This window comes from Pleurodeles waltl, chromosome 4_2 (assembly GCF_031143425.1).
Source record: "Pleurodeles waltl isolate 20211129_DDA chromosome 4_2, aPleWal1.hap1.20221129, whole genome shotgun sequence".
NCBI classification, from domain to species: domain Eukaryota; kingdom Metazoa; phylum Chordata; class Amphibia; order Caudata; family Salamandridae; genus Pleurodeles; species Pleurodeles waltl.
In genome coordinates this window covers 478,430,492-478,445,284 of record NC_090443.1, presented here as the reverse complement: position 1 = coordinate 478,445,284, position 14,793 = coordinate 478,430,492, and positions in this window count along the sequence as shown.

Here is a 14,793-nt window from a genome sequence, read left to right as displayed (position 1 = left end):
AATATATCTATATATAGTGACCTCAGCCTGCTTAAGCAACTGTTTTTCCTGCTTAAGCCTAAATATGACTAGAGTGGAGTAGTTTTATGAAATCTTAATAGAAAGCATATCCTAATTCTCTTTCTGATATCGCCAGGTATCAACAAGTCCAAAAATTTCAGCTAACATTAATTTTGCCGGTTCTTGTGTCATTCGAGTGGAAGGGAGAGGAATTAAACTTTATATACGTGGGGTAACTAAAGTTCTGCCATATATTGGCCCTTTAAAGTTGGCTAATGCCAGTGCTAAAGTATCAAAATGAGAGGGGTGGTCAGAGAAGGAATCATAGGTTGCACAGATAGTAACCTTTGTTGTATTGGGATGATAGCTTGTCTTACTTTAGTATCTACTGCTTCATGCAGTACATGCCAAGGGCCAACAACCCTTGTATAGATACATGTTGCAAAATGAGAGTCAAGACTTGAAATCTTAATTGCTTTATTAGCCTTCAGTACCTATACCTTAAATGTGTGTCTTGAAGACAAACTACATCAGTCTTAAAGCCCTTCCATCTTTTCAGCCACTAACAGTCTCTTCCCCCTTTGGATTAGCCCGTAAATATTTCAGGGTAAAATTTTATGCTCAGCCAATAAAAATGAGTGCTATCCTTGGGAGTGCAGCAAATAACACTGTATACTTGTTCAGCGCAGACTTAATTTCACTTTTGTGGAAGCTACAGGATTACCTGCCCACCTTTGCTTGCAACTATTCCTACATCGTTTCTGTGAAAGCCCACGTCGCACAGGGACAAAAAAATTTCCTCCATTAACAGCCAAATGATCTAAATATAACCCATTATGGAAAATCATTACTGAGCATCAGACAAAATCACCATGTGTGCTCAGTATAAATCCTAAGGTAACTGCAAAAAGTTCCAATCTTATCTTTGCTGCAATTACCATATCAATTTTATTAGTCTTTTCTCACTTATCTGGCTCCCACGTAGCTATACATTTCTTGGCTTTAAAATCTGATGTAAAATAAATAGGTTCTACTGTCCTTCACAACGTTTTTCTTTGCAGGTCACTGGCATTTTGAAAAGGCTTAATGAGTTGGTATAGAAGCTGCCTTGTTTCCACTTTGGCATGGAAATAATCAGTCCAAACAAAAAAGAAACCTCTAGTCATAAATCATGAGTGTGGGTATGCTTTATTATGTAGTGATGGTGTCTCCAACAAGTAGCTAACAAGCTACTGGTATCTCTCCAGATACTTGTAAGTAGCTCTCCTGTATGCAGCCCAGCCTATAAATTATAAGCTTTTGCTTGGTCGAATTAATATATGCATGCCAAAATTAAAGAGTGGGTATTCCAGAAGAAAATGTAGGTATTTTCATAACTTATAAGCTATTGTCTGGGGAAAAATGGTTGACTTTCCAAAATACACTTAAAGCTGATATTTGAGCAATAAATCAATTGGGGCTGGGGTGACCTATTACTAATATTATTACCTTGGTGGCAGAGGCATTCAAGTTATGTCTGTTAAAAGGCATTCAAAATAGATCAAGCTTTTTTTTTTCTGCCTGATGCACTGAGATCACTGACTGTAATATTGATTATGGTGGCCACCAATGTAACCTTCTCTGATGTAGTCACTAATTCAACACTAAATTAGGAGCTTGTGGTGATTTTGATGAATCATAAATAGCTCTTATTTCAGGAAAGTTTGGAGAGCCCTGATATAGTTGTTGAAAGAGCAGAAAGTTCCAAATATATACCAGGATTGCTCTTGGGTGAAACACATCAAACACCTTATCGCTGCACTACAAGGGAATCAATGCTCTTTTTGGGTGTGATGATTCTAATCTCTATTCTACATCTCCGCAAAGGCCTTTGAAAGAGATCTACAATGAATTTGTATGCATTTACTTTTTTCACACCTTCTTCAATTCCCAAAACACAAAGATTGTTGCAATGTTCTCAAAATCTTCCAGCTTCCACGCCATGTTCTCCAGCCACTTTTCCCACCTATCTAGCTGCTCAGTTACTTGAGAGCACAATTTCACTCCTTTCATACACCTTTGCACCCTTTTGACACGTTCTGCCACTGATGAGCAAAGTTTCATAATTTTCCCAACCAAGACTAGAAGAATCTGGGTCTCTGCTTTTGGTGACTGGCTATCTCTTCGGGCCTCCTAAAGATGTGCTGCTATTGGTTGCTAATTATAACAAAACATAGGCTCAAAAGTTGCTGCTGTACTCACAAACTCCTTCACTGTGCTTGCTACATAGCTAATATCAGCATTGATTAGTTCTAGGCATCTGGTCCAACTGAGACATTTTGTGTTTACCCAGTGGTTTAAAGTCTGAAAAAAAGTTATTCCACTTAAGTCTCCTTAACTTAGTATTAACGCTGCTGCCGACATGAAAGGGACTTCAAGTCCCAGAAGACCATGAGGAGGCCAGGGGGCGGGCCAGGCATTTCCCTGCGCGCTTCAAAAGCGATGTTGAACCCCACGTCGCGGGACGCTGCTGCCGCCACGAAAGGGACTTCCAGTCCCCGAAGACCATGAGGAGGCCAGGGGGCGGGGCCAGGCATTTCCCTGCGCTCCTTAAAAGCGTTGTTGAACCCCAGCGTTGCGGGATGCTGCTGCCACCACAAAAGGGACTTCCAGTCTCAGAAGACCACGAGGAGGCAAGGGGACGGGGCCAGGCATTTCCCTGCACACTTCAAAAGCACTGTTGAACCCCTGCGATGTGGGACTCTGCTGCCGCCACGAAAGGGACTTCCAGTCCCAGAAGACCACGAGGAGGCCAGGGGCTGGGGCCAGGCATTTCCCTACACGCTTCAAAAGCGCTGTTCAACCCCCGCATCGTGGGATGCTGCTGCCGCCACGAAAGGGACTTCCAGTCCCAGAAGACCACAAGGAGGCCAGGGGGCGAGGCCAGGCATTTCCCTGTGTGCTTCAAAAGCGCTGTTGAACCCCTGCGACGCGGGACGCTGCTGCTGCCACGAAAGGGACTTCCAGTCCCAGAAGAGCACGAGGAGGCCAGGGAGTGGGGCCAGGCATTTCCCTGCGCGCTTCAAAAGCGCTGATGAACCCCCGCATCGCGGGATGCTGCTGCCACCACGAAAGGGACTTCCAGTCCCAGAAGAGCACAAGGAGGCCAGGGAGTGGGGCCAGGCATTTCCCTGCGCGTTCAAAAGCGTTGTTGAACCCCTGCGTCGCGGGACACTGCTGCAGCCACGAAAGGGACTTCCAGTCCCAGAAGAGCACGAGGAGGCCAGGGAGTGGGGCCAGGCATTTCCCTGCGCGCTTCAAAAGTGCTGTTGAACCCCCGCGTCACGGGACGTTGCTGCCACCACAAAGGGGGACTTCCAGTCCCAGAAGACCACAAGGAGGCCAGAGGGTGGGGCCAGTCATTTCCCTGCACGCTGTTGAACCCCGCGTCGCGGGATGCTGCGTTTGCCGATAAAGGGACTTCCAGTCCCAGAAGACCACGAGGAGGCCAGGGGGCCGGGCCAGGCATTTCCCTGTGCGCTTCAAAAGCGCTGTTGAACCCCAGCATCACGGGACGTGCCCGGGCCAAGGGCAGGCCCGTCCTTCACCCGTCAGCGACTGAAAGATGCTGGGCTGGGCAACCCCCCGGACAACTGCATACAGGGGAGAGGAGAGGTGAGCTGTTCATCTGGATCCAGCCTTACGCTCAAGGCAGTATAGAGTGACACTAACAATTTGCTCAGTATCTGGGTGGTTGTTTTGTTTTATCTCCTATTCTAGGGAAGGGATAATTTGAATAGTCGCACATAGGACTCCCAGTGTGTGAGATCTATTACACATAATGGACAAAAGGAAAATTACTTTACAAAAGGGAGAGGGTGCACAGGGCCCTTCTATTCAACCAACTATAACTAGTTATTTATCATCTGTCATCGGGGCCATTGAATCTGAAATAGTGCAGGTTGAAGAAAAAATTGGGGCTGTCCATAAATCCACTCAGAGAATACCCCTTGAGCCTTTTGTCCTTAACCAGGGGGCCAGGGTCTTCCTTTGACTGTCTCCAACCTTGATATATCTCAGTCCAGATGGGTGCTCCCTGTATGTAAACTCCAAGTGCAAGCAAATAATTTAATGTGGATTGTTCTTCTGTGGTTTCCCCACCACTGAAAAAGAGAAAAGCGGGAGGTCGTTACAAAAGTTCAAAACAAATTTTAGGAGCTAAGGAAAACATTCATACACTTCTGGATCCTCCTGTTTGTCAATCATTAGCATCAGGATTGCCATCTGATGATTCAAATCCCGACATTAGAGAGAAGAGAGCTCCATGGGATGACCATACACATATAATTGATTCTATGCTTAAACCTTTCTGTGTAGCCCTGGAGGAGAGACTTGTTACTCTGATAACTATAAAACTGGAACAATTCCATACTAATATGATTAGGATGATCACACAAACAGTTTCTAGTTTATCAAAAGTGGGTAATTCTCATACGCAGGAGGCAGCATCTGTAACCAGAGAAGTACTGCAATACCATCCATTAACTGAAAATGGTTTATCCCTGGTTCAACCTTCAGTTAGACATGGTCTTTCATCTATGGAGTCTAAGCCCCTCTTGGGGAACAGAAAGGGAGCCCTTTCAGGATGCCCATTTGCTCCTCAGATTAACTGCATCATTGCCTGAAAAGAGTCTTTGCAACTTCCACCTGACTGTATGCCGTATGTCTTGGTTTTAGCAAATGTGCCTCCCCTACATCCTTACAATAAGGAAGATACCCAGGCATTAATGAGGAAATGTGCTCACTGGTTGAGGTTTAAACTCCGCTATCAAGAAGACTTAAATAACAAGATTTTTATGGCACTTAGAGTGAATTGGGTAGGTTTTTCAAAGAAAGTGTATGAGGGTGATTGCGTTGTGATTAACTTTGCTAATCCTTGTTTAGTCAAATGTCTGCTGGCTGATTTGTTTTATTGTGCTAGGAAAGAAGAAATGATTCAAATTCACCCATTAAGTTTTTTCTATGATCCAACTTGTCTTTCTGCTTGCCCTACAGTAGCTTACCGTGACCTTAATGCAGGGCTGCCTATAACACATGCTCGAGTAAACACTCCTACCTCTAGCCGTTGCCAGGACCTGACCCCTTTAGATGAGAACGATTGACAGGCAGACAATGATAAGTTTTTAGGAGGTATCTCGAAAGGGACAGTTGAGGGTGATGGGCACGAGCCCCTTCTATCACAGAAAGGGCTTGATGAGATAGATTCTCCCCCCTATGCTTTGGCAGATGTTGTTATTGATGAGGAGACAGCAGTAGGGCCACATTACAAATCTTTAACATTGATTAGCTGGAATATTGCGGGGCTCTGGTCAAAGGCTAAAAACCCAGAGTCGCTGGAATTTATATCCACTTATGTTGTTATCTGTTTGCAGGAGACCTGGTCTATGGATTCTTTCCACTTGGCTGGTCATTATTCTGCATATCACTCCTAAGCGGGTAGGGCAAGTGGGGGACATCTGGTTCTCGTCTCATTGCAACTTCCTAAAATGGAGGCATCCTTCATCTCGTCTTCTGCATACTTTATGGTCATTTTATTACCGATTGAGGAGAATAAGGGTCTTCTGTTAATACATTTTTATAATAATATCCCACGTGATCTCTTGAAGGGAAGTCTTGAGGAGCTAACATATTTCTTTGACTCTTTTGAAAAGCTCTGTGGCAATGAGCTAGTTATCATATGGGTAGGAGATTCTAATGTGTCACTATGCAACCAAGAAGTTCCACATGTGTGTTTTGCCTTTATAGAGGGTAGAGAGATGTCTACCCATTTTACCCACACTAATCAAGGTGAAGCTTTAAATACTTTTATTTATAAATTTGATCTAGTTTATGCAAGGGAGAAGGCTGCTGCACATATTCAGAAAATACCTACATATACGGGGAACTCCAAAGGAAGTATTATTGATTTTATCCTAATTAGTTCTTCTGACTTTCACTTAATTTCGGGTTTTAAGATAATACCTCACTGTGCCAGTGATCATAACCCTCTATGTATTAATCTAGTTTTTAACAATAGCTCGGTTCCAACTAGTAGAGAATGTAGAGGCAAACCTGTTTTTAATAAAAACTCTGGCCTACGCATGAAAATTATTGAACAAAACCTCAATTCTATTATCTCATACCTGTCGCCACAGCCACTTCACGATCATCTTGTATCTGAATTTGAACACCTAAAGTTGCAATTTCTGAGGCATTAGTGAGCAACAGATGTCCTCAGGGTCCCAAGGCCCGCCGATGATTCAACTCTCCTTATACAGCCGCCCACAAAGATTTAAAATTAGCCCTCAAAGCTATTCCCTTTTCCCGTGAATTAGTTAAATCTGCAAGGGGTCAATATAGGGCAACTCTGGCGGACAGAAAAAACAAAATTAGAATTAGAGCGTGGGAAGAACTTTTGGCAGCTGCTGAATTGAAGGACACTACACAATTTTAGAGAGTAGTAAATCACCCCTATTTTTTGGAACATGATAATAAAGAGGATGATTATCTGATACCCGAAGCGGTTTGGTTGAAACATTTCACAAAGGTTTTTCAACCTGGAAGTGATCCCCAACCTGAAAGGGAGGATAGCAGCAACCGAAGTGCCATAGAATCTAATTTGAATATGCTTGATTTATCCTTTGAGTTACATGAGGTAATTACAGCTATTAAACAACTGAGATCAGGGAAAGCACCTGGCCCGGATGGGGTTCCGGTTGATCTTTTTAAATCTATGCCGGATCTTTGGGGCCCGCTAGTTACAAATGTATTGAGTAGCGTAGTAAAAAGCAACATTCCTACCTCATGGAAAATGGGCATAATTGTTCCTATTTTTAAAAAGGGTAACAGGCATGACACAACCTGCTATAGGCCAATTTCCCTCATAGATTCTACTGCTAAGATTTTGGGCTGCGCGATTTTGACACGGCTTGAGAAATGGGTGGGAAAGACAAAATTTCTTTCCCTAATTCAGTATGTTTTTAGACCTGGTTTAGGTACAGTGGATCAAGCATTAAACCTGCACCTCATCCTTAACAAATATGTTACTGCAGGGAGAGAATCTATTCATTTAGCTTTTATCGATTTATCTAGTGCTTTTGACTTGGTGAATAGAGAGAAGCTCTGGCAAATTATGGAATCATTGGGGGTTGATCAGAACCTGCTTGAGCTAATTAAACGTTTATATACTGATCTCACGATTTCAGTTAAGTATGGCCTGCACGGTGAGAGGTCCTCTCCCTTTTTATCTATGCAAGGAGTCAGACAGGGTTGCATATTAGCACTGTTTTTATTTTTGCTATATATTAATGGTCTCTATGGATTTTTAGTAAAAAATGTAAAGGATTTCCCCAGGATGGGATTAAGACAGTGTCCGGTTCTTCAGTATGCCGATGATGCAATTTTAATCGCTCACACAGCTAATGGCCTTCAAAGTCTGTTTGATCTCTTTTTAACCTTTATGCAGGAATTAGATGTGAAAGTCAATTTTACGAAGACGTATGCTATGACCTGTGGCCCCCAAAATACAAGAACTAAACTCTTCACTATGGGCGGAAATACTATAAATAAAGTAAAAGATTTTTGCTACTTAGGTTTGCACCTAAGCTCTTCCTTGTCATGGAATTCTCATCTAACCTTTAAGACCCAACAAATGGTGAGAAACTTGGAAGCGATTTTTCGCTTCGCTCGTAAACTAGGACATAGACCAGTCCATCAGAACATTATGCTTTATAAGTCAAAATGCGTAACAGCAGCCATTTATGGGGTGGGTTTGTGGGGCTATACCACATCAAATTTCCTACAACGTGAAGAGAATAAATTCCTGCATAGGTTATTGCTGGTACCCAAGAATGTAGCAAATATCATCTGCCATGAGGAACTGGGAATACAGCACATTGAGGATTTGATTGGTGTCGCCCCACTTCTGTTGTGGCTGAAAGTCTGGTCAAATCCTGCGGCTAGTTTGGTATAAGATTGTTTGACTAACTGCATTCAATTAGCTAACTCTTATGGAATCCTGTGGCTCACATTTCTGCAAACTTCCTTTCGGAATTTAGGGTTGGAGAATATGTTTACTCACCCGGAGTCCTTGCCTATTAATGCAAAAGAGTACACATCAAAGCTTAGATCCTAGGTGGCATTGAAACTGAAAACATTTGATCCTTATATCCAGATTTCAACTTTGATTTTAACAGAACCTTATTTAATCTGGTTCCCGAGCTCTTCACTATATTCCCTTCTTGTTTTATTTAGATTAAATTTGATACATTTTAGAGTGGCCTTCCCAAAGCAATGTACTTGGCAAAAAACACTCCCGAATTGCCCTTGTGATAATGTTTCTAAGCAAAGCAAGTGTCACTTTTTTTTATTCTGTTCACTTTATTCTGCTCCTAGACATGTTTTTATATTGCCCCGTTTGCGCAAATTACAAACTACTTCTCATAAGGAAGCACTGATTAGTGTTCAAAGACTGTCATCACTACAAATGTGTCATTCTGTTTTTAATTTTTTCAGAGCTACCATTGTTATTAGGAACCGGTATGAACTGGTGGAAGCACCTGTATATTAACACAAGTTGGAATAGTATACGATTTTACTTGATATTGTGATATTTATTATATGTAAGCCATTTTATTCTTATTTGTTGTTCATTTACGGCAGTTTTTATATACTTTGGTTGACAGGAACATTAACATAGGTACTGTAATTAGCTCTGCAGTTTTGCTCAGTGGAAAATGCTTCACTAATATTGCTTCAGTTTACTTGCAATGCATTTTAACTATTTACAATTTTAGATATAATGTATCTGAACGTTTATGGCATACTGCCGAATAAAGAATTTTGACTGACTGACTGTCTAGTATTAATATTGCCATTAACCAGAAGGTGATTTGAAGACATATGAATATTTCTATCCACCAAACCAGGTTCGGAGCTTCATCCCTTACCTGTCTCATTTTTTAGTGAAATCCTATGCTAATCGATCAGATAATGAAAAATACTTCTCCAGGTTATCTTATTCTTGGTATATCCCCTTAAGACTGCATAGGCTGTTCTAGATGCTGCAAGCATCTACAGCTTTTATTGATACTGCCATGGCCACTCAACGTGAGGACACATAGCTCATTATATTAGAGAATTAATTATTCTAAATGCTTTCACCCTTACAATCCCCCTACCCCCCTACAAATGTACCCTGAAAAAACTGCTTAGTTCTTTTTGCGGGTGAGGGAGGTTTAATGCAAGAGGTTTGTTTGGTAGTCAAAATAGATGTGCACTGCCTAGAACATTTATAAAAGAAAATAGTATTGGCAGTCTTGAGTCCAATTGTACGCTTTCTATGTTATTCGTTCAAGTTAAAGGTGTCTGCTCTAGCCCCCTTAGCAGATAGCCTCTGCAAAATATTGCCTACTATTCATTTGGTGCCTTCGCCCTCTCTATAACCCTTCACTTTACCCACTGGGCTCACTGCTGCTTCATCCAAGGAAACAGGAAGGAGCATGATGCGTTGGTCGAGGCCCCTCCCTCCAACACACCACAGTTGACAGACAGACGCTGCACCCGCTGCTTCAGGGAGATAACCGTAGTATGCGCTCCAAACTGTGGTGGTGATTTGCTCCAGCTCGGCAACATCAGAAAACCCAATTTCAAAACAGTCCTGCGCAACAATAGAGTTTGAGGGTGCGACCGTAAGACACTTTCTGTTGGACACATTCATTATTGGGAGCCACCACGCTTCAAGCTGCCTTCTTGGCCTGCCTGAGTTGACTAATATTTTCGACTAAACTCACCTTAGTTCCATTTCGCTTTTGTTTGACTCGTTTGTCAAGGCCCTGAGTATTTGGTATCCTGTTCCGTAGTTTTCCCCTCAATAACAATGGCTGAATTGTTTCTTTTTGGACACCGCTCTGTTCTTTTCTTGGCAGCCACCACTGTTGCATGGCAGCAAAGCAACGCTGGGGATGGGGGCAGTGCCAATAACGTCTGTGACTGGAAAACATTATAAAGGTTAGACACAAAATCGTCCATTTGAGGGATGAGAGCAATCGGCTACCATATCCTAGCCAGCTGCCATGTTTTTGCCACAATGTTAGAGTTACATTTTGCTATTGTAACTTCTGATGGGACTGTCATAGCACTTGGTTCTTGTCCAGCAATGGGCAAAACCAGAGATCATAGACTTTTACTAGAAATACTCAAGATATTGTCCAGGAAGGTTTCACAAATCGACTGGTCTATCTCCCTAAGAACTAACCGTGCCTTTGGGGCAAGACAAACGTGAGATAGCAGGGTTGGATGAAGGGACCTTGTCAAGAGCTTGCAAGGCCTTTCGCTCAATTACCTGAGTTTGCTTTTTTGACAAGACTAGTCTTGTTCATCTTACAGCCCAGCACACCTCGGATTTTTTAGACGAAGACTGCTGAACCAAGGTTATTAATGTCATGTGTTGCAGGGCTTTCGTATACTCATTTCAAAGTTGAATGCTAAACAGGCCCGACTGCTTGAAAACATGACTGTGTTTAACATTAAAGAATGTCTGTATCAGCATAGGACCTAGGATAGCATGCTGCTTGAATGGTGGTGGGAACAAATGTGTGCTCCATTACCAAATTTTCAATTTAAAAACTCCTTGTTTTTTCTGGTAATAGTCAAACTAACAAACCAGAGAAAGAAACCTTTGCACTTCTAAGATGGGCACTTTTTTAAAATAGTGGATGCAGGGGATGATGATCATGCTACTTTTTCCTTCCAAGATATAGCTCTGCATTAGCTTCCGCAAAGGGGCACTGTTTGCACGTTTTGTAGCAGAGCAATGGCTGAGCAAGACTAGTCCCTTCACACTGCATAACACATCATTAGCCATAAAATACATCAGAGAGGAGGCCAGAGACTGAATCAATCTCTGTTGGGCCGCCAATCCAATGTGAATGCCCTCCAGGAATGCATTAGATTGTTGCATCTGGGCTGCCAGCCCCTGTATTGCATTCACAATGGTTGCCTGCCCTACAGAGATGGATCTCAGGAGGTCAATAGCTTCCTCACTCAGGGCAGCAGGGCTCACTGGGGCAAGGCCTGAGGTGTCTGGGGCGAAGGAGATGCCCACCCTCCTGGGTGAGCGGGCATGGGCAACTCGCTGAGGGGCTGCTGGGAGGGCGGTGCTGGTACGGGGGTGACATCTGTACCTGTAGCTGGGGTGGTCACAGGGGTGTCTGCCCCCACCAGGGAGCTCCCATCGGAGGAGGTATCAGAGTCTGTATTGTTGCATCCAGTCTCCGCCGTGGTGCTCCCCTCGCCCTCCGTCCCACTGGTGCCCTTAGCGTCGCTGGACTCTGCCTCCTGGGTCCTGTGGGTTGCAGCTCCCTCCGTCACCGGTGCCTCTGCTCCTACGCCAGATGATGCTAATGCACACAAGGACATGATGACAAAACAAGAAAGGGGGGGAGAGAGACAAAGGATACACTGGGTCAATGACTGCACCAACACACCGTTGGCGTACACAGCACCCTCCCACACCCAGGGAACAGGCCTACGCACTATGCATTGCACTACCAGTGATATTGCTACCCACCAAGGAATGAGGAGGAGCACACACCGCCAACTGCAGCACACCTGGGACCCACGTAGCCCTGACCGGTAGTGGATGCTAAGGCATAAGGTAGGTAGCCAGTATTTCCCATTCAGACCCTTAGCCACAAGAGGAGCTACGCTGCTATGTCTGGCCTGGCCTAGGGGCACCCAAGGACACACAACCACCACCCGGATACCACCCCACCAGGCATAAGCTGTAATGATAGCCACTGTACTCACCCCCTTGTGGCTACTGTGTTGCCCTCAAGCACCCATCCAGCTCTGGATTGGCCACAGCCAGTATGCGGGTCATCAGGGGGGTCAAGGTTCGACGGGCACCCCTTCCTCTTTCAGAGGTCATCCCCAGCTGGGCCTCTGCGGTCTTCCATGCCCAGCATCTCAGATCCTCCCACCGTTTGTGACAGTGGGTGCTCCGCCTGCCATAGACCCCCAGGGTCCACACCTCCTTGGCGATGGCACACCATATACCCTTCTTTTGATGGGCGCTGACCTGCAGAGGCAAGACAGACAGGAGAACACCATTAGACAAACAGTCCAGCCTGTTACACACATGGCCCACCATACCCCTTTCCATTACCATTGTCACATACATTGGCCAGCTCACAACATGTACACCGACAACAGGTAATCCCCCCCCTTACACGATGCCTTCACACACATCTCCATGCATCGTGCCCACGGTGTACTCACCTGTTGGTCTGGAGGCCCATACAGCAGTCTGTACTGGGGTAGGACCCCATCCACCAGTCGCTCCAGTTTCTCCGAATTGAAGGCTAGGGCCCATTCCCCGGTCACATGGGCCATGGTAGATTCCAGACACAGGTCACAGCAGCACATGCAGTGTAGGTCCTGTCCTGTGGAAGGTCAGGTAACAAGTGAGGAATCAGATAGAAAATGGCAGTCACGTCCGCGGTGGTGCATACTGTCACTGCCGTCGTGGATCACCATTGGCCACTGTAACCCACAGGGCCCAATGTTAGCCAATGAGGAGATGCACGGCAGTTCCCGACTGTCTCCCGCAATTGTGCACAATGTCAGCGAAATTACCTCACTTCCACCTGTCCATCCGCACAGGACAGGTGGAAGCCATTTCGGGGGGGGGAGCCCTATGGAATAATGCTGCATCACAGGAGAAATAGGCACATACTGGACAAATCACACTGACCCATTACATGTTCACAGAATGCAAACTACTGTTGTGGCTCAATTGTTTAGTTTGTGGCAGGCTCCTCATTCTTTTGTCCCATAGATTCCTACCGCTGCGGATGAATAGGAGATGGAGACATAACCCCCCGTGTACAGACCCCTGGTGGACTTGCCGACACTGGAAAACAGGCACATAATACTCACCTATAGACTGGACAGGGCCACAATCACAGAGCTGTGTGCCCAATTGGAGCCTGACCTGATATCTGCTATCTGTCACCCCACTGGGATCCCCCATCTTGTACAAGTGCTATCAGTACTACATTTCCTGGCAACTGTCACAGCCAATGTTCTCAATAGTGCTGACAAGAGTGTTGTCTGCCCTGATAAAACACATGTGCAGCTACACTGCATTCCCCCAGGTTGAGGATTTGGCCACTGTTAAGGCTGTGTGCAATGGGACATATCCCCAATATAATTGGGGTGATTGATAGAACACATATTGCATGAGTCCTCCCCCACCAGAATGAACAGGTGTTCAGGAATCGTAAGAGTTTCCACTCCATGAATGCGCAGATGGTGTGCTTGGTGGACCAATACATCTCCCATGTCAATGCTAAGTATCCTGGGTCAGTGCATGATGCCTTTGTCGTAAGGAATAGCAGCATCCCAAATGTGATGGCCCAACTACAGAGACACAGGGGTGCAGCTAATAGGTGAGCCCTGGTTCCCACCCAGTATATGTTGGTGTATGGGTATGGTGTGGGCCATATCAGATAGTGTGTGGCTAAATGATGTCCCTCAATAATTGCAGATTACTCTGGGTACCCAAACCTATCATGGCTGCTGACCCTGTAAGGAATGCCAGGGCAAGGGCAGAAGAACGTTATAATGAGGCACATGGGTGAACCAGAAGGATAATTGAGAGAACCTTTGGCCTCCTGAAGGCTAGGTTTCGGTGCCTCCATCTAAAGGTGGATCCCTGTGCTACTCACCCAAGAAGGTCTGCCAGATAGTGGTGTCATGCTGCATGTTGCACAACCTGGCCCTCAGACGCCATGTCCCTTTTCTGCAGGAGGAGGAGACTGGAGACACCCTTGTGGCAGCAGTGGACTCTGTGAAGAATCAGGATGAGGAGGCAGAGGATGAAGATGAGGACAACAGAACTTTGGTAATCCGTCAGTACTTCCAATGACACACAGCTAAGACAGTGTAACTTTACATTTCAATGAATTTGGTTGTTATCTGTGTGGCATTGGCATGTTGGTAATTCCCAATTCAATGCCCACTTACTGTTCCCTCTGGCTATTCATTTTGCAGATGTTGGTGATCTGAAAAATACATGTGGTGTGATCACTACAGCCAGCCACAGGTCATTAAATCTATGTTCATTCTATGTACAGTTCATTAGCAATGGTTCAAACAATACATATTTGATATACAAGACATACTCAAAATTGAATTTTGTCAAAGGGTGTTTATTGAAATGCTAATATATAGAGGGAAAAGTGCAATGGGATGGGGTGATGATGGAGGAAAGCCCGGGATATTGTTCCAGTCTGTTTGTAGCACAGGTGCATTGTCCAAGGGGACATAGCAAGGGGAGTTCAAGGTGGACAGGGTGACTAAGTGGGACACAAGGGTGACAATCAGGAGAGTCTCATTTCCTGGTGGGGGTTTTGGCAAGTGTCTCTGGCTTCTGTCTGGATCGCAGGGACCGTTTGTGGGGTGGTTCACCTTCTGCAGGGGGAGGGGTGCTGGTGGCCTGTGAGTCCTGTGGTGGGGCCTCCTGGCTACCAGCGGCAGCTGAAGTAGATGGCTGTTCAGATGACTGGCTAGTGGCAGAGGCCTGCTGGTGTGAGACTGCCTCCCTCATAATGTTGGCCATGTCTGCCAGCACCCCTGCTATGGAGATCAGGATGTTGTTGATGGCCTGCAAGTCCTCACTGATCCTGGGGTACTGTCCCTCCTGCAGCCACCTGTTCTCCTGCACTTTGTCCAGGATCTGGCCCATCATGTCCTGGCAATGTTGGTAGTCTC